The following is a 26,670-nucleotide window of genomic DNA, read 5'->3' on the forward strand; positions in this document are numbered from 1 at the left end:
GGTTAAAAACAAATGAAAAAAACATTTTCTGAGTGGCCGAGTCGAAGTCCAAACCTGAATCCAACTGATCTTAAACCAGCCAAGTTTTGCTCGAAAACCCTGCAATGTGGCTGAATTAAAAAAAAATCTGCAAAAAAGAGTGGGCCAAAATTACTCCTTAGTGATGTAAAAGATGCTTTATGGTAGCTGGTGGCACAACCATTAGGTTTAGGGAGCAATTTCCTTTATAAATAGGGCCAAGTAGTTTTTTTGGTTTTTTTATTAAAAAGAATCATTTGAAAACTGATTGTTGTATTTAATCAATTTATCTATGTCTGGTATTAAAAACTGCTTGATCAGCTCAAATATTTAAGTGTAAAAAAAGCAAAACAGAAAGAATCTGTTTACTTTTCACAACACTACATATATCTACCAATGTAAAATATACTAATGCAACAAGGAGTATTTTTATACACATAAAAAGTTGTTCCAAGCAGTAAGGATTTTAGTTATTTCTACAAAGCAGATGTTAAGAAAACGTGAGCACTTTTAGGAATAAATATATATTTAAGCCAATTTAAAAAGAAATACCACTTTTTATTTGTTTACAGCTGCATACAATGAGAAAAAAATCTTTTCATTTTCAGTTTCAAGCATCCAGCATCCCAAGGTGAGAGAATCATCATCAGCACATTCACAGCGTTTGCAATGTGGTGCTTGAGTTTGTTAATGGGTCATCGCTGCAAAATCCAGGTCACAGTTGTGTACATTCTGTAGCAGTGGTGCAATGGATATGGATTGTGAGAACTCTGGCGCTCATATGGCAGAAATCTCTCATAAATCCAAACAATCTATGGCGTGGCTTTGCTGATGAGCATATCATTAATACTGCAGGGTTATATTCGACACACTGTCTTCCTGTCGCACTGAAAGGCAGATATGCAGCATTGTGATGAAGTAATAGATTTAAGTTGTCTTAAAAAAATACTGCAGGTGGGTCTGACGAGATACAAAGAATTAGTATATGGAAAACATCTCATGGCCACTGTTAAGTATTGTGGAAAATCTGTGATGCTGTGAGCCTGTTGCTCTACCAAAGGCCCTGTGGAACCTTGTAGGAGTCCATGGCACCACTGAAATACCAGGTCTATTTCAATAAACATCTGCTGGCCTCTGCCAGCAAACTGAACATGGACCTATATTAGGCCTTTCATCAGATTAATGATCCAAAAGAGATGCCCAGATCAAGACAGAAATGGTTGACCAATTACGAAATGAGCTTTCTTCCATAGCCATCGCATCTCCAAACCTAAATCCTACAGAAAATAAGTGGGATGATCTGAAGAGAAGACAGCATAAGAAGACCCACACATCTGGATCATCTGCAGACATTGTACAAGGTGATATGTTCAGAAATCCCTCTCTACTCTCCAAGCTTATGAAATGTAATAAGAGAAAAGCAAGTGCTATCCTCTTGGCAAAACCGGGCTGCACAAAGAATTGACAGCAGGGGAGCCATTAATTTTACCACTAGTGATTTTGTTAAAAGCAATAATTTCTCAGGAGAAGAGTTGGTTGGTTTTTTCTTTTTACCAGACTGCATAAATGTCCTCAAATTAAAGGGTGTATTTTCCTAAAATTCTCAGTTAGGGAATACATTTCTGCGTTTTCTTACACATCTTCACCAGAGATGCCAACAAATCTATATGTCTATATCTATAAAACAAAATACTGATCCCATATTGGTTTGGACATGTTGATCATACTTCCTGTTTTACTTAAACTGACGTTGATAATTTCCAGGCTTTCTAAAGTTTTGAACAAATTTCCAATTTCACAGCTCCTAAAATCTCTGAATATGTAATATAAATGTCTTAAAAGTGAATAGCTTCACTCTAATGTGACATGTGGAGAGAAAAGAAACCCAGAGACGGGAAATTAGATTTCTTTTTTGTGTGTCTAATACTCGCTGCAGTATCGTCACTCAGACTGAACGCCAGAATTTTTCTGTCACTAGTATTAAATGAGAGCAGCGGTTCTCTCATGATGTGGGAATGTGTGTTTTTTCACCTACTTTTGTACTGTGCGCCCCGGCAATTACCGTGAACGGATGTTCAACTTGTCCTATACTATCACTCATCTTGTGTTTAGTTCAGAAGGCCCATAAAGAGACAGATATTCTCTCAGTCCTAAGGTCATCATGAATTCCTCCTTTTGATTTCTTAAGGAACTGAAAACAAAACCTGATGAGTAATATTTTACATTGAAATGTTATTTGCTGTTCAGGGCCACTTATAAGAGCAAAAGGTGTTATGATTAGAAAGAGGTCTTTAGAAATAAAACCACAAACACTTCAAAAGGCCATAAAATGGCAGACATGACCACTTTACACAGCAAGTGCGCTTTTATGTGCAGTGTTGTTTTGTGTTTAGCAAAAATCATACGTCTTTGGAGGAAAGACTAAGGAGTGGCACTCTTAGGGCTCTAGGAATAAACACAACAAAGGCATACAGAATAAGACTTGGATAGACATCAAGAAAGCAGCCTGACAACACCATGAAGAGGCTATGACTTCTGTAAACACTGCTACCTTCAGATATAACTGGACAGCACCATGACCTACTTAGTCCGAAGCTTGCTCAACTCTTAAAGGAAAAAGCTGGCATTTGTTTTCCATTTCTTGGACACAGACATTGCTGAAAATGCCATGGAATAAAAAAGGACGCACTCATCAACCTCAGAGTAGTAACAAAGGTTAACTAATTGTAACTTAAAAGAGCTGCATTCCTTTACTATTGCTACAAAGAGACTGTTACAAGTATACAACAACATTATGAAAAGGGCCTCCACTGAGGTCTGCATGCACATAAACACCAGCTCACCATTAATAAACAGGCAGCTGGAGGAAACAAAGAAAACATACAGGTAAAACCAGAAATTTACTTAGACGCTCAGTGTATACTTCTTTAGAGAGTGCTATGTAAGTGCTTTAAACAATTCAGTGTCTCTGTAAGCTTCTGATAGGTTCATTCACAACATTTCAGGTAAATGCAAGCACAGCCATGCATGTAAGTTTAAGAAAACACCATAAATGCATTGCTTCCTTGCATGACTTCATGGAAAGATCTAAAGAAATTACTCATAACACGCAAAATTCAAAATTTCCAGTGAACTTTTGTGAGAAGGTTGTGAAGTGATACACAAAACGTTTGACCCAAGTCATACAGTTTCAAAGGCAATTCTGCCAAGTACTAAAGAAATGTGTGCAAACTTCTGAATTTGAAAAAAAACTAAAAAAAAAAAAAACTAAAAAAAACACCCTAGTTATTCTGGCATTTACAAAATAGAAATCATTTTGGTAATCCTAACTGACCTAAAACAGGAACAATTTAATCTGTGTATGTAAATATCTGGTCTCAACTGTATATGGAGCCATTTCTAAAAAAACAAAAAACAAATAAATATCACTTTGTTTCAGCTTTTCTGAACTCTTGCAAAAAACGGAAAATGACAATATAAAAACTGGAAAAAAACAAACCTTTAGTCTAAAAAATAAAGTATAAAACGGGATAAATATTGTAGAAATAAAATTAAACAAGCAAGATGAGTCTTTTCTATTATCCCTATGTGACAGGACCATTATGATGCAAAAAAATACTGGTCAAGGTAGGTTCTTATTTTAAGAAACAGTTCAAACACATTCTTACTAACAAGCTCAGAACATCATGTTCTAAAAAGAATAATGAGATTTTTAAAGGTGTATGCATGCATGTCTTAAAGAAAAGTTTCCTTTATGAATCAAAGTCCACATGGAAATGAGCACCTGTGGATCAGCCTGACACTTTGCTCTCTACTTCACCATGTTCAACACAAACGTTCGCTCAGTGCATGTTGGAGCATACAAAAGAACCTGATGATTTTTAGCACTGTGTGATGAATCAAGACCAGGAAATGAAAGGAAAGCCAAGACAAGAAATGTATCTAAGACGCAAACTGAGGTTCTTACATTTACAGTTTTTCAGTGCCGCGGCATCCATCATGCAGTAATACGCACAGGTGTTAACACAGTGTTCTGAAACTTACAACATTCAGATTCATTGTTTTATACTTAAAATGCTTGTGAAAATCAGTTTCCACACAGGTGCACTTTCTCCCAGCAACAATGTTTCTATAGACCCTAACCTGTAGTTACGACCCTTTCCTGCCACATTTCATAAGTTCATGAACGTTATAAATGAGGCTTCAAGTCTAACCAGAATTAATGAGCCTTCATTTTGGCATACAGTTGATTTATACGAACCATTAGGTATCAAAGGTCGAATGAGCTTACAACAAACATCTTTCATGCATTTCTAAAAGCTAAACTGGTTGGAAAGGTGGATTTTCTTCCATCCACACACATTTGGAACTACACATGTAAAATCAAATGTATGCATACGATCACATAAATCTTTAAATACGTGATGCTGAATGTTTTAGGATGCTTTACCATGATGTGGATAAGGACTTTTAACTACTTCTTATTAGTCAGGATGGGGGTTTTAAACTAGGACTGGACTTGGACTCAGAGCAACAAATTGACAATGCAATATTATTACAGAAAATAGCTGTTTGGAAAGCAATAATTGCTGGCTATTATATTCATGTGTCATGAATCCATTGTTTGCATGCCAATAATATTTTCAGCCTGTTGGATGAAGTCTCTTTGCAGTAGATGCCCACATCTGGCAGAGAGGATGGTGCTCCAAAAGGTCAAAGAGTGTTGTTAGCACTCTAATAACAAGAGAAAGGAAAAAGACATGTATGTGTTTATCACAACTTATTGGCATTGCAATTATTTCACCAAAACATCGCTATCACATGATTCTCTAATACGTCAAACCTAAGTGTATTTTAGCAACTATTAAAGTGGCAGCCACATAACTCGCCTCGTTCTTTGTTAGCCAAAACCGCTAATTTACATATGGCTCGTTGTCATCTTATGAGAATCCATAGACGTTCCTCTCTGCCATTTTATCAGTCCATTACTCCATGTGATGGCTACTTAAAGTAACATTAGATCAGTTGTCCAAAATTTATTTCTAATATGGCAAATATCATTTACTTAAATATTATTTGACAAAGATAATAGTAGCTGAATTAAACAACATTAAGAATCAATTATCCAAAAAGGTTATTTATTTCTTATTTGGCAAATCATTCTTTAAAATATTATTTTATCAAAAATATGTTACTTACTTTCGAATTTTGCATGTGAATGGTTGCTTGTAGACATACCATTTTCTGTCCTTAATTAGTTTTAAAAGTAATTTGACCTCATTTTCAAAATCCTCAAGATAAACCTTGGTTCTTATCTTGGTCCCCTTGTTCCTTCATTTGTATATAGTTCATTAGTTTTCTTTATTCCTTCATTTTGCCTGGTAGATTTAGTTGAACTGTTCTAGCCTAGTAAGGAGTTTAGTTAAAATATTTTTAACTTAGAGTTTCGGTGAATAAACTCTTATATTTTAAGGAGAAGTTGTTGTGAATTTATTCCATGTGTGTGCAGAGTTTGCTGTTCAATAATGCAATAGCTCGAATCACTCATCTATTGTAGTAATACCACCGCCATATCGGGCTGGTATTCACAGGAAAGTACTTGACAGACCAAAAGTTATTTAATTACATATTAAATATTAAATAACGTTAGTATATTATTGCACAGCACCTGGAAAAAAGAGCAGTTTAAATGAAACATTAACATGCCAATATAATTTTGACATTCATGCCCATGATAATTGCATGTAAAGTGTATTGTAGCTGGTGTTCTGTGCAAATTGGACATCCACTGAAAGGGGTGACTGAACCAGGATGGAAAGAGGTGAAACTGGGAAGAAAAAAAAAGCTGTATTCATACACAGATCTTTTCTATGTTGTCAGAAAGTCCATAACAATCTGAGCCTGTCCATTGCAAATATGAGCCGTTTTATTCTGTCACACATGAGTGACTTTGCTATTACACTGAAGCTGTTTAGCAAATGCCATCCATGGTGCTCTCACTCATTTTGGTGAACTAGCGAGCACTCCAATGCATTATCATACTCTGAGCCCAAATCTAAGTGTAAATAGAGCCTAAGTTGAAAAATCACCGAAGTTTCCTTCCTAATGCTCCTCTCCACTTTACCTCAGTGTGATGTAAACCGGCTGACACTCTAAATGCTGAATTGACTGCTTAGCTGTCCTTTGGTGTAGTAGGACTGGGTACATATTCACAGTTGACTCCCTCAGGAGGTTAAAAAAAGCTGTAATAAAAAGTCCCAACATCCTGCCTCATTGAAGGTGAACTAACTCCAAATTCTACCGTTACCTTTCCTGTCACAAAAACCATTATAATTAAATCTCCCTTATAATCATTATTCATAGGATTATAAAATTATTAAGATTGTCTGCTCCAGGGTACAAAAGACCTTTGATAAATGTGCAATGATCCTATTTAATGCTGCTCTTCTCTGCACAGATACATAGGTGCTTGAGTCAGAACCAAAGGGGGAAACAAAGGCATCAAAGCAAGTAAGGTACTCCATGTGCATGCACAATCACGCAGGGATAGAGACGAAACCCACACACACATGGGAGGCTGCAAACACCAAGAAGTGTGTGCACAAACACAGCACTCACCCGCGGTCACACACATACACGCACATACAAATGCAGCCAGCCACGGTTCAGTGTTAGGGTAACCATGGGGACAGCAAACCCAAAGGTTTGTTACTGAAACCTAGTTAATTAGAGAGAGGCAGAATAATGCCGATACTCAAGGGAAAGAGTTTCGCCATCTGTTAATACCCACAAGCACCCTCTGCCTGGTCGCGCGGCAGAGGAAGAAGCCGGGCGCAGTTGTTGGTGCACAGCAAACATCTTCTCCCACAGCGCTCCAGTACGTGGAGGCCAACAGTTTCTTCTTCTTACTGGTATTAGATGACTAATTGGAATAGCTAATACTGAGCCGCTAAATAAAGCAGGCTTGCATCTGCTGCTGACACACACCAATTATCGAGTGGGGAAGGAGATCAGGGTGATAAGTTATACAACTACATCCAGAGAGAAAAAAGGGCGAGATGGAAGGAGGGACGGTAAGTTGACACGGAGGAGGAGGAGGTTGAGGAGGAGGAGGAGAGCGTGAGGTGTCAGGGGATGGAGGAAAGGCTCAGAGAGGGAGGGGTGATGGAGGTTGAGTGAGTGAGTGAGTGAGTGAGTGAGTGAGTGAGTGAGTGAGTGAGTGAGTGTTAGAGGCAGAGACGAAGTGAAAGAGACTTGATGTTGGAGAAGAGAGAGACGCGGGACTAAATTTGCCGGAAACGTAGAGAAAACTGCAGGATGGAGTGCGCTTTGTCTTTTTGAGGAGGTAAGTGATGAAGCTAAAGGGGAAATGGACACGTTGGAGAAGGGGAGCAGATTGATGGATAAGTGAACAAGAGGAGCTGAATGCTGAAAGCCCGGGTAGATAGAGGAGAAGTTGGCTGTGAGAGGAAACCCAGATAAGAAATGAGCTCTCAGCTGGTTTTTGGCACAGCCTAAAAACTGGCGTTTATTCACCTGCATGTGTGTGTTTGTGTGTGTGTGTGCGCGCGCACGCGTACGTGCGCGCGTGGATTATGTTAGGAGACAGGAGTAATGATGATGATGACGGAAACAGGCTACGATCTACTTTACATTCAGCTGTGTTGAACCAGCCTTCCATCTCTGCTTTCTCCGTCGCTCCATCTTATTTTTCTTTCCTTCTCCTACCTTCACCCCCCCCCCCCCCACCCCCGTTATTCCCCCAGGCCCCAGAGCAACCTGTTTGTGTATTCCTCCCTCTCCATCCCTGCCCACTTGTCCTAACCACCATTACACCTTCTAGCCATCATTCATTTGGTCCACTCGGGAATCTGAATCAATTTGCCGCTGTCCCCATGTCAAAAAGGACTAAACTACTTATAGGACAAATTAACTAATAGCTACGTGATGTAAAAATTGATTACAGAACAATTACATAAGAAATTACTTTTTAAAGTAGAGGAAAGCACATTAATTAACACAAAAAGACCTTTCAAAAGCAATGAACTTCAACAAATGAAATACATTTACAGCCTAATGAAACAAACAAGCTGACGGTTCAGAAAAGAAATACAATGACTGTGTCATAAAAAAAAAAAAAAGAGTACTGGGAGGAAATTCATCTTATTGCAGTTCTCTCTCCTGCACCTGTTTACAGTCCTTTATTGGTTTCTCTCAGCCCCCTTGGCAAAAGCAGCTCCAGAATCTTAGTGAATATGAATGTGCTTTCAAGCTTCCTGCAGCCTCATTCACACCTGATGAACAACCAGGTGCACGCATGAGGACTGGTTTGACGCTAAAGCAGATCTGAAAGTGAAGCGTAAAGACCGAAGTGAAGCGGAATATAACCGGAGTCACCCGGCTGTACTGAATGTAATCTAATGTTTTTTTTTTCATTGTGATGTGTGTTGAAATTCATTTCAATACATTCACACGCCCAAGCTTGCAGCAACTATACGACTGTGTGGAAATTAGCAAAGCAAAGAGCAGTAAGAGCCAAGGTCTCCAACCGCTGAGGGAAAGGGCTGACTAGAATTCAAATGTATGCAAATGAGCAGTCATGGCGAAGAAAAGCAGCCGAGGTGTAAAGGTGTATTCACTTTGGTTTTTTTGGTCATAAATCTTCTTAACGTGTTCCAGCAACAGCTGCTGGCAATTTACAGACTTTCTAAAGGCTTGAGATAAACAGGTTCCCAATAAATAGATGCCAAAGCAAATCAGTTAAACCTTTGAAAGTAAACAAGATTAGAAATGTGTATATCACTATGACAGGCTTTAAAATTAAATTTATTTAAAGTAAAATGATAATATCTTTTTTTCTATTACAACAAATGTAAGCAATACAAGGCAGGTTGTAAAAACGCTGCTGCTGCAGGAATTAAAATTGAATGTTTATTCAGTATCAATGACGTGAAGCTTTATAAAAGAAAACGATGTTTTCTTCACGTTGAGGAATGTCTGTCCAAGCCATGAGAGAGCAAAAGAGAGCACGAGTTTCAGCAGCTAACAGGAAGTCTGAATGAAAGACAGCAACGTTGCTCTATTTTATTGTTTTGCGCTTATAACATGCTGGGACCTTCGGGAATCTTAGATATAAGGTAAGGATCTAAATTCTCCAGGGAATACACACGGAGACTGTCGTTTTAATAACATTAACTGTGCTAATTGTGCTAATCACTAAAAATAAATTCAAATGTGAACTCAATCATCAGGTTTTAGATCAACTTTGCTCAAACATATCGCCTCTGGTTCTAGTAAGGCAAAACAAACAAAAAAATACAGTGACTATTTGCCATTTACACTAACTGATTTCTAGCATTTAGTTTGATTAAAACACTTTCTCTATAATCATATTGCTAAACTATTTACATTTAACAATCTCAAAATGTGATCGACTTTACCCCTTAGGCAAGCATTTCATATTTTTTGTTAACATGTAAATGATCAAATCAAATATACAGAGTGAATATTTCCTGAAGACTGCTGTTTTATTGTGATTTCAAACTTTTCCAGAGTTATCTTAAATTGTAAGACAAACACTGACCATTTTGTCAGACATGAAAGAGACCTATTTCTGCTTTTCTTTAGTTTGACAACGCCTTGTGCTGCTGACAAATAGAGCTGAAGCAAACAAGTCCAACATAAAGCCCATCTCCATCCCTTGTAAACAAAACTGTTCCTGAGCATTCTTAAAACATGCGCTGCAAATCCCATCATAGAACCATAATCCTGTCCAAGCTGTCAGTTCTGACAGGTTCTTCAGGAAATGAGCTTGCTTTAGCATGACTAACAAAAAAACATACTGTTGTGATGTAACATAAACTACTACACACTCAGCTGACTAGAAAACCCCCAGAATAATCCACTGAATCCCTCTCAACCTCTGAAGACACCACATCCAATGGAGTATGAGGCCATTTTACTGCATAACAAGTAACCAACTGCGTCTGTGTTAATGTCTCATAAGCTAATCAATACAATAGGACTGAGGCCCATCTCTGTCTTTAGATGTGTATGTAGGTTGACCGATCTGATTTATTTTTACTTTATTTCTAAAGTTTCCAAGAGGTAGCTTATTTTAGGCCAACTCTGTGGGCCTCAACGGTGCCTAAAAATATCCAAAACTGATTAAAACATCATTAGCTTGAAAGCTGTCTTGTAAACACTGAATGAAATCAATATTTCATCGAAGTTATGTAGTTGTTCTTTCTCCTTAAAGAGCTTGGATGGACTTCACAGTTAATGCTTTAACCTACTTTTACTTAAGACAGTAATTGCCTGCGCAGGGCTATTAACTAATAGTACGAGGAAAATCTACACCATAAATTACAGTAATTCAACACAGACGCACTAATAATACCTACAGGAAAACTACTTCTATTTTTCATACAGACTTACATAAAACAACATTAAAAATGTATACATTACCCTACAAGGAACTTGACCTACCTTTTCAAATAATTTCCGGCAAAAGATGCAAAAACTGTTTGCAGCATGCAATAGATCCAACTTTCTATACTTGATATTCTCAGTGGCACGCATGAGACGGCAGAGATGAAGGAAAATCTTGCTGATGCAATCCTAACAGAAGCTGACTATAATAACCTTTTTTTAAACACAGCTTGGATAAAATTGCATTATACGGTGCTGCACCTCGGGCGTTCATGTCAGCGTCTCACATTATGATACAAAATGGGTCAAGCTGCACACTATAATTTGAGCCGTGGAATGATAACGACAAATCAAGCAGTACTGCCTCATTGAGTGTATCAGATATATGTAAGGGTATGTCACTGGATGAGATAGGATACAGAGTAAAGCAGTAATGCAACATAACGTGGATGCATGAGATCATTTAAATAGAAGTCTGAGCAGGTTCATGTGAAAAAAAGGCCGTTATGCATGATTTAAAGTTCAAAGATGGAGTTGTGGATAACGCTGTTACTGTGGCCTAGAAGGCTGGTATAGCAGGCTTTTAAAATGATTCAGACAGAGTCCTTGGAGGCCATCTTTGGAGAAGCGCCAGAGGGTGCTGGTGATGCAGCAGCAACACCTGCATCCAGGCTCCCAAGGGCCACACGCTCCCTCTACAGTTGTCCCTGTGTGCAAAGCCACTGGAGTTGGGTACCTCTGTGCACAACAGGAGATTATGAAGGGACTCCCCATGTTTGCACCCAGATCTGGTATGGCTAAAACTCTGCTAGCAAAAGCTGCTTTGATTGTTGCTGTGTATGCAGCATTCAAAGGGGCTGAGCTGTCATGACTCTTCAGCCCAAAGGTAATAAATGCTAATTAATTGTGAGGTGTGCCTCTAAGGCAAATAAAAATCATTGGTCACGAAGACTGAATTAAAACGCATCAATATCAATTTAACCAGCGTTGACTCCGAGTTAGGAGTCTGAAAGGCCTGGAGGAACCTTGTGTTTGACCTCCAAGTCTGATAAGTCCAACGTGACACAGGGGAGAGTGACTGTGTTACTTTAGCTAGTATGTTTAGATTAATAACAGACCTCTTTTTAAATTAGGGGAGAAATATGGAAGAATATTTGGGCCAGGATTATGTTGTACATGTAAGGCAAGCTTTGTAAGCTTGGGAGAGAAATTTCCCAGTAAAAACCAGTTGGTACTCCTGTAGAAAAGACTTGTATTTGTAATTCAGGTTTCTGCAGGTTTGAAACAAATCTGTATGTAAAAGTCATGTGATTCTGCAGTTACAACTACATTTGACACAATATTTATTTATGACTCAAGCTGACTGGACAGTGAAGGATAACACTGACCAAATAGAAGAAATGTTGTGGAGCTGGACCCAAGGAAATTGAGGCTAAACCTGGGGTCCCATTTTTAAGTTCATGTGGAGTACAACTCAGAAAATTAAATGAATATTCAATATCAAACAAGATTTTCAAACTAATGAGTTGATTAAATAGTTAATTAGTTTTAGTACATTGTTCAAGAAATCTAGTGATTGACCCTCTCTATAACCTTAAAAGCCACAAAAACATTAACTTTGAGTACTTACTTTCTCTCTTCTGCCACAGGCTTCTGGCTGGGCTGCCTGCATGCAGCAACAAAGTATATTTCATTGGATGAAACACTGATTTTCTGAGACCTGTGGACCGTTGTTTGCACGCTTCCAAAGGTATTTTTGTGAACTAACATTGTGCAGTGTTAGAACCATAAGCGTCAATGCATTTTATTGGGATTTCCTGTGACACACCAACACAAAGCATCATGCAACTCTGACTTAAAATGAAAGAGATAGATGTTTTCAAAATGTTTTATTTAAATAAAAATCTGTAAAGCGTGATGCGCGTATTACGCCCCCTATACTCAGATATCATTAAATAAAATAGAGTGCAACCAATTGTCTTCAGAAACCACCTAATTAGTCTCCACTTGTTTGTCATTTAATATCAGTATGAATAAAGCTGTTATGTGATGCCTTTTTTAGTAAACAAACACCATCAGGCAGACCAAGGAGCATCATCTATCATCTGCAAACATACCAAGAAATGGTTGTCCTTCTCTACTAACAGGATGAGTGAGGAGAGCATTTAGCAGAGAAACAGCCAAGAGGCCCATAGTAAGTCTAGAGGAGCAGCAGAGATCCACTGCTCAGGTGGGAGAATCTGTTAACAGGACTGAATTCTGCAGAACCAAAACCTGATAGAGGATGAGGAACCATACCTTCCAGAAGGAAAATGACCCTTGGCATACAGTTAAACCTGTAGCGAAGACTTGAAAACTGATACTTACAGACACTCTCCATCCACTCAGACTAAGCTCGAGTTGTTTCATAAAGTAGAAAAAAAATATCTAGAATCTAAATAAGCTGGTAGACACACCCAAATATACTAGCAGCTGTGATGGCAGCAAAATATGATCCTACAAAGTCTTGACTTGACTTGAATAAAATGCATGCCACACTTTTCAGATTTTTATTTGTAACATAACTCCAGAATCATGCATACCCCCCCCCCCTTGCACTTTCATTATTATTCACTATTTTATGTTGGTCAAACGCATAAAATCCCTTTAAGATACATTAAAGTCTGAGGTCTACCGACAGAGAACTTGAAAGGGGGTGAATACTTTCACAGCGGCAGCGGCTTTGGGTGCGCACCTGTCATTCTTCTTGCGCAGCGCCTTGTCAGGAGCTGTCGGACCGTGGCGACCTGCTGAACCCTATAACAGAGCACAAAGAGCCGCGGTAAGGAGCAGCCCCTATAGAGCTCACACACCGGGACAGAAAACAGCCTCCGTACGGGACAAAGGGGAGGAGGAGGAGGGTAGGAGGTGCGCTGGAGGCGACACCTGTCAAGCTGTTGCTAAACACGCTCGCTTTATGAAAACGGACTGGAGACGCCGAGGGATAAACCGAGCCGGAAACAGAGATTAGTCGCTCCTTTACTGTCGGTGTTTATCGCTCAGACCTCTGAGGAGGGCGCTGGGAAAATATGAGCCATTCACGTCATGTCAAAAGCTCCTTTTTAACACGATGTTGAAGTTAGCATGTGATTTGAAGGTTCCCACTCGGTACCTCGTCTAATCTATTACTATTATTATTAGTATTATTTTAGGCTTATCACAGTCTATGAAACATGGTTTGACTTTTGGGATTTCTTAATTCAATTTATGGAAAAACTGAGACTATAAGCCTTAACTTAGTTTCATTCTACATGGCGTCCAGGTTGAAAATCACACAAAACAGATAGGTCAAACTGGGAAACTGGGAAAACTAAAATCACTATACACCAAGTCAAAAACATAAAATATATATATATATATTTTTTTTTACAAAAGCACACCTATGATAAGGACTATCTAAAAAACTACACAACCTAGCCCAACCCTGGGGAGAATCATTCATTCATTTTTAAAGCTGAATTTGTAGCTTGAGACCACATAAGGTCTTGTCCATCTTAAAAAATACAGCACAGCCCAAACGTGGGCAGAATGACTCTAAATTATTGACAGAGAATAATTTAGATTAAATTTAGAATTTTAGGTTTTTAGGTTTTTTGTTTAGCGTAAGATGTGGTCCATCTTAAAGATAGACCACCTAGAAGGCCCAAACCTGGTGAGAACCTGTTCAACACTCAAGGCAAATTCTCTAAAACATAGTTTATTTCCAAAGACTAGGCCTAACACCAACTAAGATTGGATCCATCTTTAATTACAACCACTGGCTTCATAAAAACTACACAAACTAGACAGACTAAATATGCACTGATTTATTTATCACCGATTGTAACATCATTCAATTTGCAAATAACTCAAAGATTTGCAATATTTTAGCCTTTTTTGGGCTTAAGACCTCTTAATATTGGGTCCAACATAAAAGCCTCACTGCTTACAGAGTCCAATCCTGGACAGAATTATTTTACAGAACATGAAGGTATATACTATTAAACAGTTTGTCATCTGCAAAACCTTTGTTTCTTTGTTAAAACATATAAAAAGGCTAAATAAATATTGCTGCCCAGGTTTAGCTTTTCTAATTCAAGCTGGAACCCATATAAAGGCAAAAATGATTAAAAATGGTCCCTTTTTGAGTTTTCTCAAATTGCATGAAGGACTCACAAAACACAACACGTTTTCCACAAAATAATCCAGACCAAGCTTGATCATTTCAAATATTTTAGATTTCCAACTAAAGCTGAGTTGTCCAGTCTCGTTAAATGTAGCAGAACAGCCCTTTAGTCGAGCGTCGAATCTGATACCAACTTCAGCTTCATCTTTTTGAGTTGAAGTCTTAAGTTGACGCAGATGACACCTGAGCGGTGCGCACTAAGCGCAAACTACGGGAGCACGGAGATGTGTGAGGGGGGTAGGTTTACATCCACCCAACCTTCTCTCTAAATCCCACGCACACACGTTTCCCCCACACGCATTACCCCACTACAGAGCGCAGAGTAAAACAGCGGGGTGGGAGTTAGTGCTCGTCGCGTAGCTTCAGTGCGGACAGCTTCGCCATCCTTCGCCCCGCTGTAGCGGCTGTTGAACGTGCTGTAATATCCGCTAACTGGAGAGGATGGCAAAGAAAGGGATGCCCCAAGGAACGCCAGCAGGAGAGGGGCGCAAAGGCTCACATAGGTATGGTTCTGGTTCGTATTGATGTCTGTGCATTTGTGGGGGGTGACGGAGTGAGGGGAGTCCAGTCAGGACTGTCGCGCTCGGTATGCTTCTGCATGCATGCGCATGTGTTGGTATTGTATGCAGCCGACTCTTTGGAGCGCTTTTACGCAGCAATATGGAGCAAAAAAGTTGGAGATTTAACCTGAAAATCTGGAGAGTTTCAACCAGAACGAGGTTAAAGAAGGAGGTTATACTTTGTGAAGATAAAAAAATCCCTCTTGCACGATCTTCCCAGTCTCTATCCTCCACAGGAGCAGCGATGTGTGTGTGTGTGTGTGTGTTTAATCAGAGTATAATTCCGTGCCGTTATTTCCATTATGTGTTTGTGCCTGTGCATGAGAACAAGACGCCCCCCCATCCCCTAATCTGTCACTGGTGCGCCAACAGCTGTGCTTTGCGGCTCCACTTTGAGTGGGACAAAGCGGGACTAAAACCACATACAAACAAAAACTACACTCATTCCACTAAAACTGTCGAAAATCTCCTGCTTGATGCAAAGATATATGCGCAAGCATACACACACACACACACACACACACACACACACACACACACGCAGAGTAAATACATGTAAGGGATTACTGTAGTCACACATCACACCGAGACTGCAGATTAGAATAATATTCTCAGGGCCAAAGATCTACAGAACATGGGATTAGAGACATGGATGGATGGATGGATGGATGGATGGATGGATGGATGGATGGATGCCAGATAGAGGGGCAAGAGAGAAGGAGGCAGAGAGAGGCAGAGAACATGAGATTAAAGTGTAATGTCCTAGAGAGAGACAGAAGAGAAAAGGAGAATCCAGGCCAAGTCGTGTAGTTAGAGGGAACTGCCATGGCAAAATGTAGCAGGAATAAAGAAGAAGAGAAGGCAGCAGACACTCTTTCTTTATCGCCTCCCTTTTGATCTCCTCTTATTCATCCATCCAAAAGCAAGAGGGGAGAGCTGCTTATATAACTCTCACTTTGAACCTATAAAACCGGGGGGGGGGAAAGAAAAAAAACACAATAAGCCTTTTAGAAATTGTGAAATTGCGACACAAAATTTCGAAATAAACCCCAGATAGAGGAATAGACGTTTTTGTCTCAAAAATCCTGCAGGCTGCACCAAGCCAGCGGCAAGTTTTTAACAGCACTTGATGCTAAAGGATATGTAAATGCGGACGTGTTCTGCACAGCATGTGCCTGCTGTTAACGCTTTTGTAGGCCCTAATTGAACTCCAAGAATTACTCCTGACAGATTAATCTGGTCTTTTAATCAGCCCTTCGTCTTGTACCGTTGACTTGTGCAGCTCTGCAATCAGGATGCAAATGCTGACTGCAGGCTATAAAATACAGCATTAAAATAAGATCTGAGGGGTCTGTGTTACAAGCAGAAGCTCAACAGGCTACAACTGTTTACAAGAAAAACTGCATTTTAGATTACCCCTGTTCACACTGTGTGCATAATCTCTACTGGATTGATAGAGATGAGATTCATTGGAAAAATCATTTTATAGCATGAAACAGCCTTTAAAGTACCGTATGAACAAACTCAGAAATTAACAATATATCATCATAGCACCAAAGCACTGTCGATGCATCATCATCTCAACATGTGCAGCGTCCCAGTCTCAAAAACCAGGTGGATGCAATATCTGCTAAGCTATATTTAAGGTGCCACATATTTAAAGTCTAACTGCTGAAAACATATACATATTAGGCCACCTGAATGGACTTCACTGCCACTTATGCCTCACATGTTGATCCTAGTGATCAAAATCCTGAAGCTCAGTCAGAAAGTGAAAATGTGGGTCAATCCCAGTTGCTTTTCTATTATACTACTGCAGCCCTGAAGTACTGCAACGAATTATAAACAAACAAAACAAGCATGGCAGGTCAAGAGGTTGAGATTTGGATGTTTACTAAAGGCAGAGAACCTGTGGGGACATAGATAAACAGAGGACCTAATCTGCACCAGGATGTTTGAAGTGGATACTTTGGGTCCTACAGACTGCCAGGTAGATCTTTTGTTGAGGCCAGGCATGACAGAGGATCCATCCACCTACAAGATTTTCTGTTCTCATCAGTTTTAGCATTTTGCTTGAAGGTTCTTGGTCTTTTTGTCCATTCATATCTGCATTTCGTATACCAATGCATTGTAATTTAGTCCCAACCTGCTAAAATTTGATATACATGTTGTTAACTCTTAGGTGTCAGTGTATTCATCTTGGTAGTTATGTGTCTTTGTTGAATATAGAGACAGAGTACCAGTACAGTAATTAGTTATTAATTATTATTATTATTATAGTTTGCTGTTATTTAAAATGATTTTAATATAATTGTGTATTGTCTTGCACACTATTTCCATTGATTGTGGTATTCCTGTTTTGAAAGTTGAGACCAATGAAATATGAGAGATTATGACTCCTGCTCAAACCAAATTCATTATGAGCAGCTTCCTGCTGGTAGATTTTTGAGTTTTGGATTCCCAAAACCATACTTCATTAGAGTAGACTATGACTAGATTATAGAAAGTGCCTTTGAATAACTGGTCCCTAACCGTTTTGGTACAACCAAACAATACTTTACAAGGGGAGCCGCTGCTGTAAATCATCATCTGTCAAAGAGAGCTGGCATGGATTGCTGCATGACTGGTATAAAAAATCCTGTGACAGATGCACCTGGAGCAACCAAAACTGCATGGGTACAAAATAATGAGAGGGCAAAATAGCCATAACCCGATCTTTGAAAACTGTCCTGGTTCCAGCAACACAAATAATCTCACACTGGTTACTTGAACATGACTGTGCTCCACTACCCTCCATAGTCACCAGATATCAGTCCAGTGGAGTAGCTTTAGGGTGTGGTGGAAGGGCAGGTTCTCATCATAGATGTGCAGCAGATGGATCTGCAATAATTGTGCAATGCTATCAAGTCAATATGGACCAGAATCTCTCAGGAAAGGTTCTGGCACCCTGTTCAATTAAGACATTCTGAGGACAAAAGAGGGTCCAACCCAACACCGGTAACTTGTACCTAATAAATTGGCCAGTGAGTGAATATTCTTTACATATATAATTCAGATTTTTATGAGCTCCTCTATTCCTTATAGAACCTTTCACACTGAATGTGTCTCAGTCTGCCTCTTGCTGTATTCTAGTCTCCACAAAAGGGAAAATGTTTCTCTCTATATGCTAATATGCAAGCATTTTCAACACAAACTTGCCTGAATGCCGTGCGGTGGTGGGCATTTATCTTTCAGTGGGGTTCTTGGAGTTTCGTCAAAGTAGAATAAACCAAAACAGGGATCTAAAAGACTGTCTCATAGAGCTGGGAGGGGAATCTTCTTCATTCATATTACATGGAGTGCCTTTTTAAAGCAATCATTTGTGTTTCCTTCACTATGATGTACGGGAAACTGTTTGTCTCCCTTCCTCACTCTCTAAAATCAGTCAATTTATTCTATACTGTTTAATGTAAAATCCCTGTGGCATCACTCGAGGTTCCAACTCCCCCGCACTTTTCATCAGCAGAGCAGGCATTTTCCCTGGTGGCAGTTTGTTCGGTTTACCAGTGTGTGATTGCATGTTCATGTTCAAGAGCATCGGGTCACCTCCCCATGGCTGTGCTGTGCTTCATGTATCTAAGTAATATGTCTGCTCTCCTCAGGCGGTTTCAACCCCCTATCTAACACGCCAACCTGATTGATTTCTCACTCTCTTCATCTACTGATTCATTATTTTACAAAATATGACCTTCATCATCTCTATAACCTCAATATACATCTTACTTAGGCCTATTAAAAGTGGAGACTGATTGACTGTACGCCGCTTTCAAATAATACGCTCAGCTTTGTTTATATTAGTCAAGACATTCTGCATTAATGTTTCATGACTAAAAATTTATGTAAGAGAGACGTATGAAACCGGGACCAGAATTTAACTAAGCAACAATACTTACAGTAATTTCTTTGGCATGCTCTTAACATTTCCTTTTATTAATGACTCAATTATGGAGCTGGTTCCAATCCAAATCAATTACTAACTTGAACAAATGAGAAACATGTTCATGCCAGTTTGGTTTTTTTATATTAATATTATTCTATTGTGCAAAGCTAATAAATGGTTAGGTAAGGTGGTCAAGCAGATGAGCCTTAGCTGTCCATGTGTAAGCTAATAGTAGTCTGTAGTTTTATGAGGTATAAGTGTGCAGCATCATTAACAAGTACAACAATCCAAAAAAGAGCAGTGTAGGCTGGGACTGTCTGCTATATTTGGACCTCCAGCTAAACTTGTGCATTAGTGTGTCCAGGCACCTCACCTTATTAAAGCCTGTGTGTGGGAAATGCTACGCTTGTAGCCGGATTTGGAGTGTAACCCGCCCCCGAAACAATGATTTCATAACCGCACTCTGAACAGCTTTAGAGGCCCTCAGACTGAGTGAGATGACTGCCTTTCTGATTTAAACCAAAGCACATATTGGGGCTCATTTTATTGTCCTTAACTGAGAATTGGGAAGACAGCTCCTTTAGATGTCAACATTCATGGTGACTGATTAAATCAGTCAGTTACTCAATCTGAGCTTGTCGCTGAACTTTAACTTCAACCTAGTGAAAATATGATATAGATATAATATCTACTGTGTTTCATGTTACTGACAAAATACAGCTGTATAGTTGGGTTCAACAGACTGAGCCACAGCAATATTTGTTTTGCTACGGTTTGGTACACCCAGGGTTTCTAAACATTTTTCTTGTCTAAACTACATACTGTTAAAGAATGCACTCAGCAGAATTAAAAGTAAATACCGGTACAGAGATTATTGTGAATTTACTGCAGATCCAATGAGAGCAGGCTTTAAAACCGAAATCTGAAAAAAACGCATGGATGGATGGATGGATGGGTTGTTCATAAGCTTAATTTCTTTTTCCATTCAGTAGCAGACTTGATGATAGCTGAATCAAACTCCAGCCATCTATGCGTTTTTGCAGTACACCCCACAGAGATAAAGTATAAACAGAGAAAATGAACATCAACAAAATGACAGAGAGGCAGATTCCCAAAATGACGAAATCTCATTTACACCTGATATTAACATGTGATCTGAATCTGTTTAATGATCCAATTTATGAGGCGTCGCATTTACACTTGGCAGGGGTGTACATGAATGTCACCCTGTAAGCCAAACAAAGGCAGTCAGTTTATCTGTACGCCATACACTCATAGATCAGGACAGAGGAGGAGCAGCTTGTAAAGTTTTTGGCACTGAATCTGCAAGTTGTCTATCAGCTGCAACAACCTAGTGGGGTTTTATTTATCTTGGACGATGTTGTCCCAGTAATTTCAGTGAAAAGCTCCAATTTGTTGTTGTCTACATTTTTAATTATCTTTTCAAACAAGAAGACCAAGATGGAAAAAACTATTTGTTACACCGTACTGAAATTACGTGGCTGTGTCTATCCAGTTTAGGTTTAACATTAGAACAGGAAAACAGTCAAAACTTAATTGGATTAATTTCTGACCTTTTATATGATGTCAGCTTGTGAAAGGTCGTTTTCAATGGAAAAATATTCTGAACCCAAACCCATAATTAAAGGTACATGCTGAACTCTGTGTGGGTACAAACCCAGGACAAGCTGATTAACATGCTCATTATCTTCATTCGGCCTGGATTCAAACTGAATCTCAGTATGCAAATGAATTAATCATAGCTCCTGAGTGTTTCAAAGAATTGCTTTGAATGTGCAACTGACAGCCTACTGTTAGGTAATCCTTCAACCTGCTGATTCATTTTTAACCTAAAAGAGCCTTCACAAATTATTTTGTCAATCTGCTTCAAAAGGAGAATTTAATCCTGCAAAAACTGAGGCAGATCCATATGTACGTTTTCAGCTTTTATAACCGCCCAAGCTGACATATTCAAGCGTCGTTCAAGAGTCGAATAAAATAAGTTAAAAACATGAGGTTTAGTTTAGCTTTAACAGCACTAACATAGGATTCACTGAACCTACTTTATGTAGATAAACCTGTCCCACAATCCCTTGCAGCTGCCACATTCAAAGCAACACTGTTATTTTCCTACAGTCGTCCTAATTAGCATTAATGCAAATACTCTGGAAGGAGGGTGAGTGTGGGCAATCAGCTGCAACAATCTGTTCCACTCGTGGGTTTTTCATATACTTTTTCTGTTTGTTTGCTTTCAATGATAAAAGTTGTAGCTGAAATATTACTTTAACAAACTTATCCATGTTCACACAGCCTGCTTTACAGAAGAAATTAGAACACTGTGTCTTTCTTAAGAGTTGTCAATTTTTCCCAGTTGAGCTTTTGTAGAGCAACTCTCAAATGTACACTTCCCTGTTAAAATGAAAACATGATAAATAATTTTAAACCCTTATTCTAATTTTATTGTTATATACTAAACAACTGAGGAATAAACAAATCTTTTTGGATAAAAAACACTAAGGCTACACAGCAAAGTGTTTAACTAATACTTTGCTGAAGCACCTTTAAATTCAGCTTCAGCAATCACAGTTTTTCTCTGGGTACACATCTAGCATCAGTTACAGTAAATATAAATAAAAGTTCAGCTGGCCTAAAAAAAACTTTCTTCACATTTGCATTATTTGACATAAAACTATGGCTTTAGCTAGTTTGCAGAGAGGTTACAAACAATCAAAATGATCCTACTGCTCAAATGTACTGTATCAGTCAGGAGAAGGACACAAAAAATATGGGAAACCAGTTTTCATCATAGAAACTAGATGTTTCTTTCCACAATTAATGAAAAAACAAAACGGATCCTGGTCAAGGAGGCTACTAATAAGCTGACAGCAACAGTAAAGGACCTGCAGGAACCTTTGGTTAGTACTTGTTAGAAAGCTTCAACGGAGGAAAATCAAAGTTTTGAAATGGCCAAGCTGGAGTCCAGAATAAACCTGACAGTAACCCTGTCTGGTCACCTAAAGAGGGCTATGGACTCACAATCTGGCAGATTTGGAGAGTAATAAAATATTGATAAGTAAAGATGTGGGATGTTGATAATCTTCTATTAGGTAGCATCTAGATTTTCTTCTCTCTAAGAAAATCTGGATGCTGACTTAGATTCGAAAGGTAGTAACTTGTGCTTGTAACACCTTTTCAATCAGTTATTGTTCCTTCAAACAGATTTGTTTAAGCTGAACTGTGAAAGATTTACATCATAAAAACTCGGTACTTTAACAGGGGTGTGTACGCTCTTGAGAATAGCTGTATAACAAGTCTCTTTCTCCATAAACTCCAGCCGTTTTCAGCAGAAATCTGTGATAAGTACAGTGGGGAGGAAAGACGTAACAGATCTTTTTTAGAGAAATCGACCCAACTTGAAGTGTTTTCTGAAGTATTTTTACTTGACCCAGAAAACATCTTGAGATCAAGAGAAGATATGAAGGAGAATTCATAAAGACAACTTTGGGGCAAAGACACCTCAACTGCAGTAACACCGAGCTGTGCACGGGCTCGTTTTGCACCATGATGAATGCTCCAGAATGAAAAACAGAAATTAAAGCAGGCTGTGTACCTTATTCTTACTGAAACCGGTCATTTAGTGTTATCCTAACACAGCAACTGTGTTAGGATAATTGTTAAGTTTCTAAAAGCATACAAGTATCTTCATCATTCCAACCATGCTGACTTATAAATCCTATTCCCACGTAGTAATCCACTAACCCTGTGCTGACTCTGATACATAAGCCCGCGGTGCTTCACTTTTAATGCTGCTGTCGTAAGGAACTGTGGGATGGCCTTATCTTTGCTCCATTCAAAAAGGATGGTCCGGTATTTCCTATGCAAAAGGAGATAAGAGAGAAAGCACTAAAGCACCTTTTCTCAGCATTTAGAGACTTCAAGCGGTTCTTATCAGGGCTGCAGCGTAGATACTTCTGGGTCATTTCCCTCAGTTAGGAAACCTCGCGATATAAAAAACTGGATGTTTGAACGTAAAACTGGTGACTAGTGGTGGGCTGTTCAGAGTCTGTCATCATATCAAAGCAATCCCACACAGCCATGCTGGCGATGGGTCTGTGTTTACTTTAACTGTTCATTTATTTAGTCACAATGCATGCTTTTTAATCAACAAAGGATATTCTGCCAAAGATTATATAATTATTTTAGTAATACAGGTCCTTCTCAAAATATTAGCATATTGTGATAAAGTTCATTATTTTCCATAATGTCATGATGAAAATTTAACATTCATATATTTTAGATTCATTGCACACTAACTGAAAAATTTCAGGTCTTTTATTGTCTTAATACGGATGATTTTGGCATACAGCTCATGAAAACCCAAAATTCCTCTCACAAAATTAGCATATCATTGAAAGGGTCTCTAAACGAGCTATGAACCTAATCATCTGAATCAACGAGTTAACTCTAAACACCTGCAAAAGATTCCTGAGGCCTTTAAAACTCCCAGCCTGGTTCATCACTCAAAACCCCAATCATGGGTAAGACTGCCGACCTGACTGCTGTCCAGAAGGCCACTATTGACACCCTGAAGCAAGAGGGTAAGACACAGAAAGAAATTTCTGAACGAATAGGCTGTTCCCAGAGTGCTGTATCAAGGCACCTCAGTGGGAAGTCTGTGGGAAGGAAAAAGTGTGGCAGAAAACGCTGCACAACGGGAAGAGGTGACCGGACCCTGAGGAAGATTTTGGAGAAGGGCCGATTCCAGACCTTGGGGGACCTGCGGAAGCAGTGGACTGAGTCTGGAGTAGAAACATCCAGAGCCACCGTGCACAGGCGTGTGCAGGAAATGGACTACAGGTGCCGCATTCCCCAGACCTGGGCTACAGAGAAGTAGCACTGGACTGTTGCTCAGTGGTCCAAAGTACTTTTTTCAGATGAAAGCAAATTCTGCATGTCATTCAGAAATCAAGGTGCCAGAGTCTGGAGGAAGACTGGGGAGAAGGAAATGCCAAAATGCCAGAAGTCCAGTGTCAAGTACCCACAGTCAGTGATGGTCTGGGGTGCCGTGTCAGCTGCTGGTGTTGGTCCACTGTGTTTTATCAAGGGCAGGGTCAATGCAGCTAGCTATCAGGAGATTTTGGAGCACTTCATGCTTCCATCTGCTGAAAAGCTTTATGGAGATGAAGATTTCATTTTTCAGCACGACCTGGCACCTGCTCACAGTGCCAAAACCACTGGTAAATGGTTTACTGACCATGGTATAACTGTGCTCAATTGGCCTGCCAACTCTCCTGACCTGAACCCCATAGAGAATCTGTGGGATATTGTGAAGAGAACGTTGAGAGACTCAAGACCCAACTCTCTGGATGAGCTAAAGGCCGCTATCGAAGCATCCTGGGCCTCCATAAGACCTCAGCAGTGCCACAGGCTGATTGCCTCCATGCCACGCCGCATTGAAGCAGTCATTTCTGCAAAAGGATTCCCGACCAAGTATTGAGTGCATAACTGTACATGATTATTTGAAGGTTGACGTTTTTTGTATTAAAAACACTTTTCTTTTATTGGTCGGATGAAATATGCTAATTTTGTGAGATAGGAATTTTGGGTTTTCATGAGCTGTATGCCAAAATCATCCGTATTAAGACAATAAAAGACCTGAAATATTTCAGTTAGTGTGCAATGAATCTAAAATATATGAATGTTAAATTTTCATCATGACATTATGGAAAATAATGAACTTTATCACAATATGCTAATATTTTGAGAAGGACCTGTACATGGGACATTGCCTTGCAGAAGTATTCACACCTAATGAATGTTTCTCCTTATGTCATATTATAGCTACAACCTCCAGTTAATTTTATGGGATTTCATGTGACAGACATAGTAGCACATTGTGAAAGCCATGGTGTGCGCATTTGTATTCATCTCTCTTTATTCTGATACGTCTAAATAAAATCCAGCACAGAAAAGAGCATTTAAAAAAACCAAGAAACACACCAGACAGGTCAGGGATAAAGTTGTGGAGTGTTTTAACTAACTCTGGGAGAGTTACAGAGATCCACAGCTCAGGTGGAAGAATGTGTTGACAGGATAGTTATAGTTAGCATGCCACAAATTTGCTCCACATTCTCACTGCAAGTGAGAATGTGGAGCAAGGAGCAAAATAACACTGCACATCACCCTGAACACACCATCCCTACAGTGAAAGCTGGTGGTGGCAGCATCATGCTGTGGGGATGCTTTTCTTCATCAGGCCAAGAGAAGCTGTTAGGAATTGATGAGGAGATGGATGGAGCTGAATCTAGGGAAACTCTGGGAGAAATAAACTTCAGGCTGCAAAGACTGGTGCAGATTTTTACCTATCAGCAGCAAAACAGCCCTAATCATCCAGCCAGAGCTAAAATCATATCGTTTAGATGAAAGCGTTTTCCTGTGTTAGAATGGTCTAGTCAAAGTCCTGATCTCAAAGCAATTGAGAATCAGTGGCAAGGTCTGAAATTTAATGTTTATGGACTCTTTCTATTCAATCTGACTGAGCTGGAGCTATTTTTCAAAGAATGGCTGGCCGTTTAAGTCTGTAGATGTAGAGGCATACCACAAAGGACTAAAGCAGTAAAGCAAAATGTGGATCTCAAGGGGCATGAAAACTTTTGCAAGGCAATATAAACGTCTTTATTTTTTATTTGCAAATAGCAAATAGTTTTAACCACTCGCAGTAAAGACACGATGAACAGATTCATTTGCACTGACATTTTGTGCTATGAGGGTCTGATTATCATATTAACTTATTCTTTTTACAATCTAGGCTACAAGACAACATGACATAGAAACAAAGTGTGCTGCTACATAATTAAAGAAATGCCAGATTTATTTATGTTTTGAACCATTCAGGTTGCTTTTAAAACTCAGACATTAACAAACACAAATAACAGGCTGTGGTAAACTGATTTATGACTTTTTGTATTTTAGTGGAGGGGGGCCTGTGTGGGAGATCCAGATGGGTCAGAGGCTGCTGGAGTCGCACAGAGAAAAGGTCAGAGCTGAGCTGTTGTTTGAGCAGGATTGACATTACAGTACCGTCACTAATGCCTCACCTGCCCTAAAACCCTCCACAGGAGCCCTCAGAAATACTACATTTGATTGAACACCATTACAACCTGAAAAAACGCAACAATAGCTACGTTGTGTTACAATAAAACTGAAAAAATAATTTCTATACAGGCATGAACAGATTCTGCACACTGTACTCATAAACTCAGTCAGACCAATAAAAAGAAGGTGACACACAAAACACTGGTCAGCTATTAAAAACAAAGACCTAAAAAAAGGTTATCATTGCATTTGAGCAGCTGGAACCTGATTCGAAACCCGATTGTCACAACAGGAGCAAAAATATCCATTTTAAACTTTTTACTTTAATAAAAGGCTCAGATGAACTCTTGCTGCACAGCGTTTCTGCTCCAGTTTAATGGGAAATAACTAAAGAAAACTGTATCACCGATGACTGACATTTATGATACACTGTGTTTGTTACT

General features: G+C 39.2%; 2 protein-coding genes across 8 annotated transcripts in view; one reads left to right on the forward strand and one right to left on the reverse strand.

Annotated features, from left to right (window-relative positions):
• The window catches only part of macrod1 (mono-ADP ribosylhydrolase 1), a 226,039-nt gene that overhangs the window by 127,466 nt on the left and 71,903 nt on the right, over positions 1-26,670 (reverse strand). The window lies entirely within an intron of this gene.
• Positions 7,246-26,670, forward strand: part of flrt1b (fibronectin leucine rich transmembrane protein 1b) — a 58,996-nt gene continuing 39,571 nt past the window's right edge. Inside the window, exons 1-3 of one of the 6 annotated variants that reach the window (XM_047353211.1) lie at positions 7,254-7,363; positions 12,099-12,199; positions 12,512-12,643. The gene's annotated coding sequence lies outside the window, so the exon portion shown is untranslated. Of the gene's footprint in view, positions 7,364-12,098; positions 12,200-12,511; positions 12,644-15,006; positions 15,157-26,104; positions 26,169-26,670 lie in introns of those variants that run through there. The other 5 variants (XM_047353209.1, XM_047353208.1, XM_047353210.1 and 2 more) reach the window with 5 other exon arrangements.

The sequence above is a fragment of the Girardinichthys multiradiatus genome, chromosome 23 (assembly GCF_021462225.1).
Source record: "Girardinichthys multiradiatus isolate DD_20200921_A chromosome 23, DD_fGirMul_XY1, whole genome shotgun sequence".
Classification (NCBI taxonomy): Eukaryota; Metazoa; Chordata; class Actinopteri; order Cyprinodontiformes; family Goodeidae; genus Girardinichthys; species Girardinichthys multiradiatus.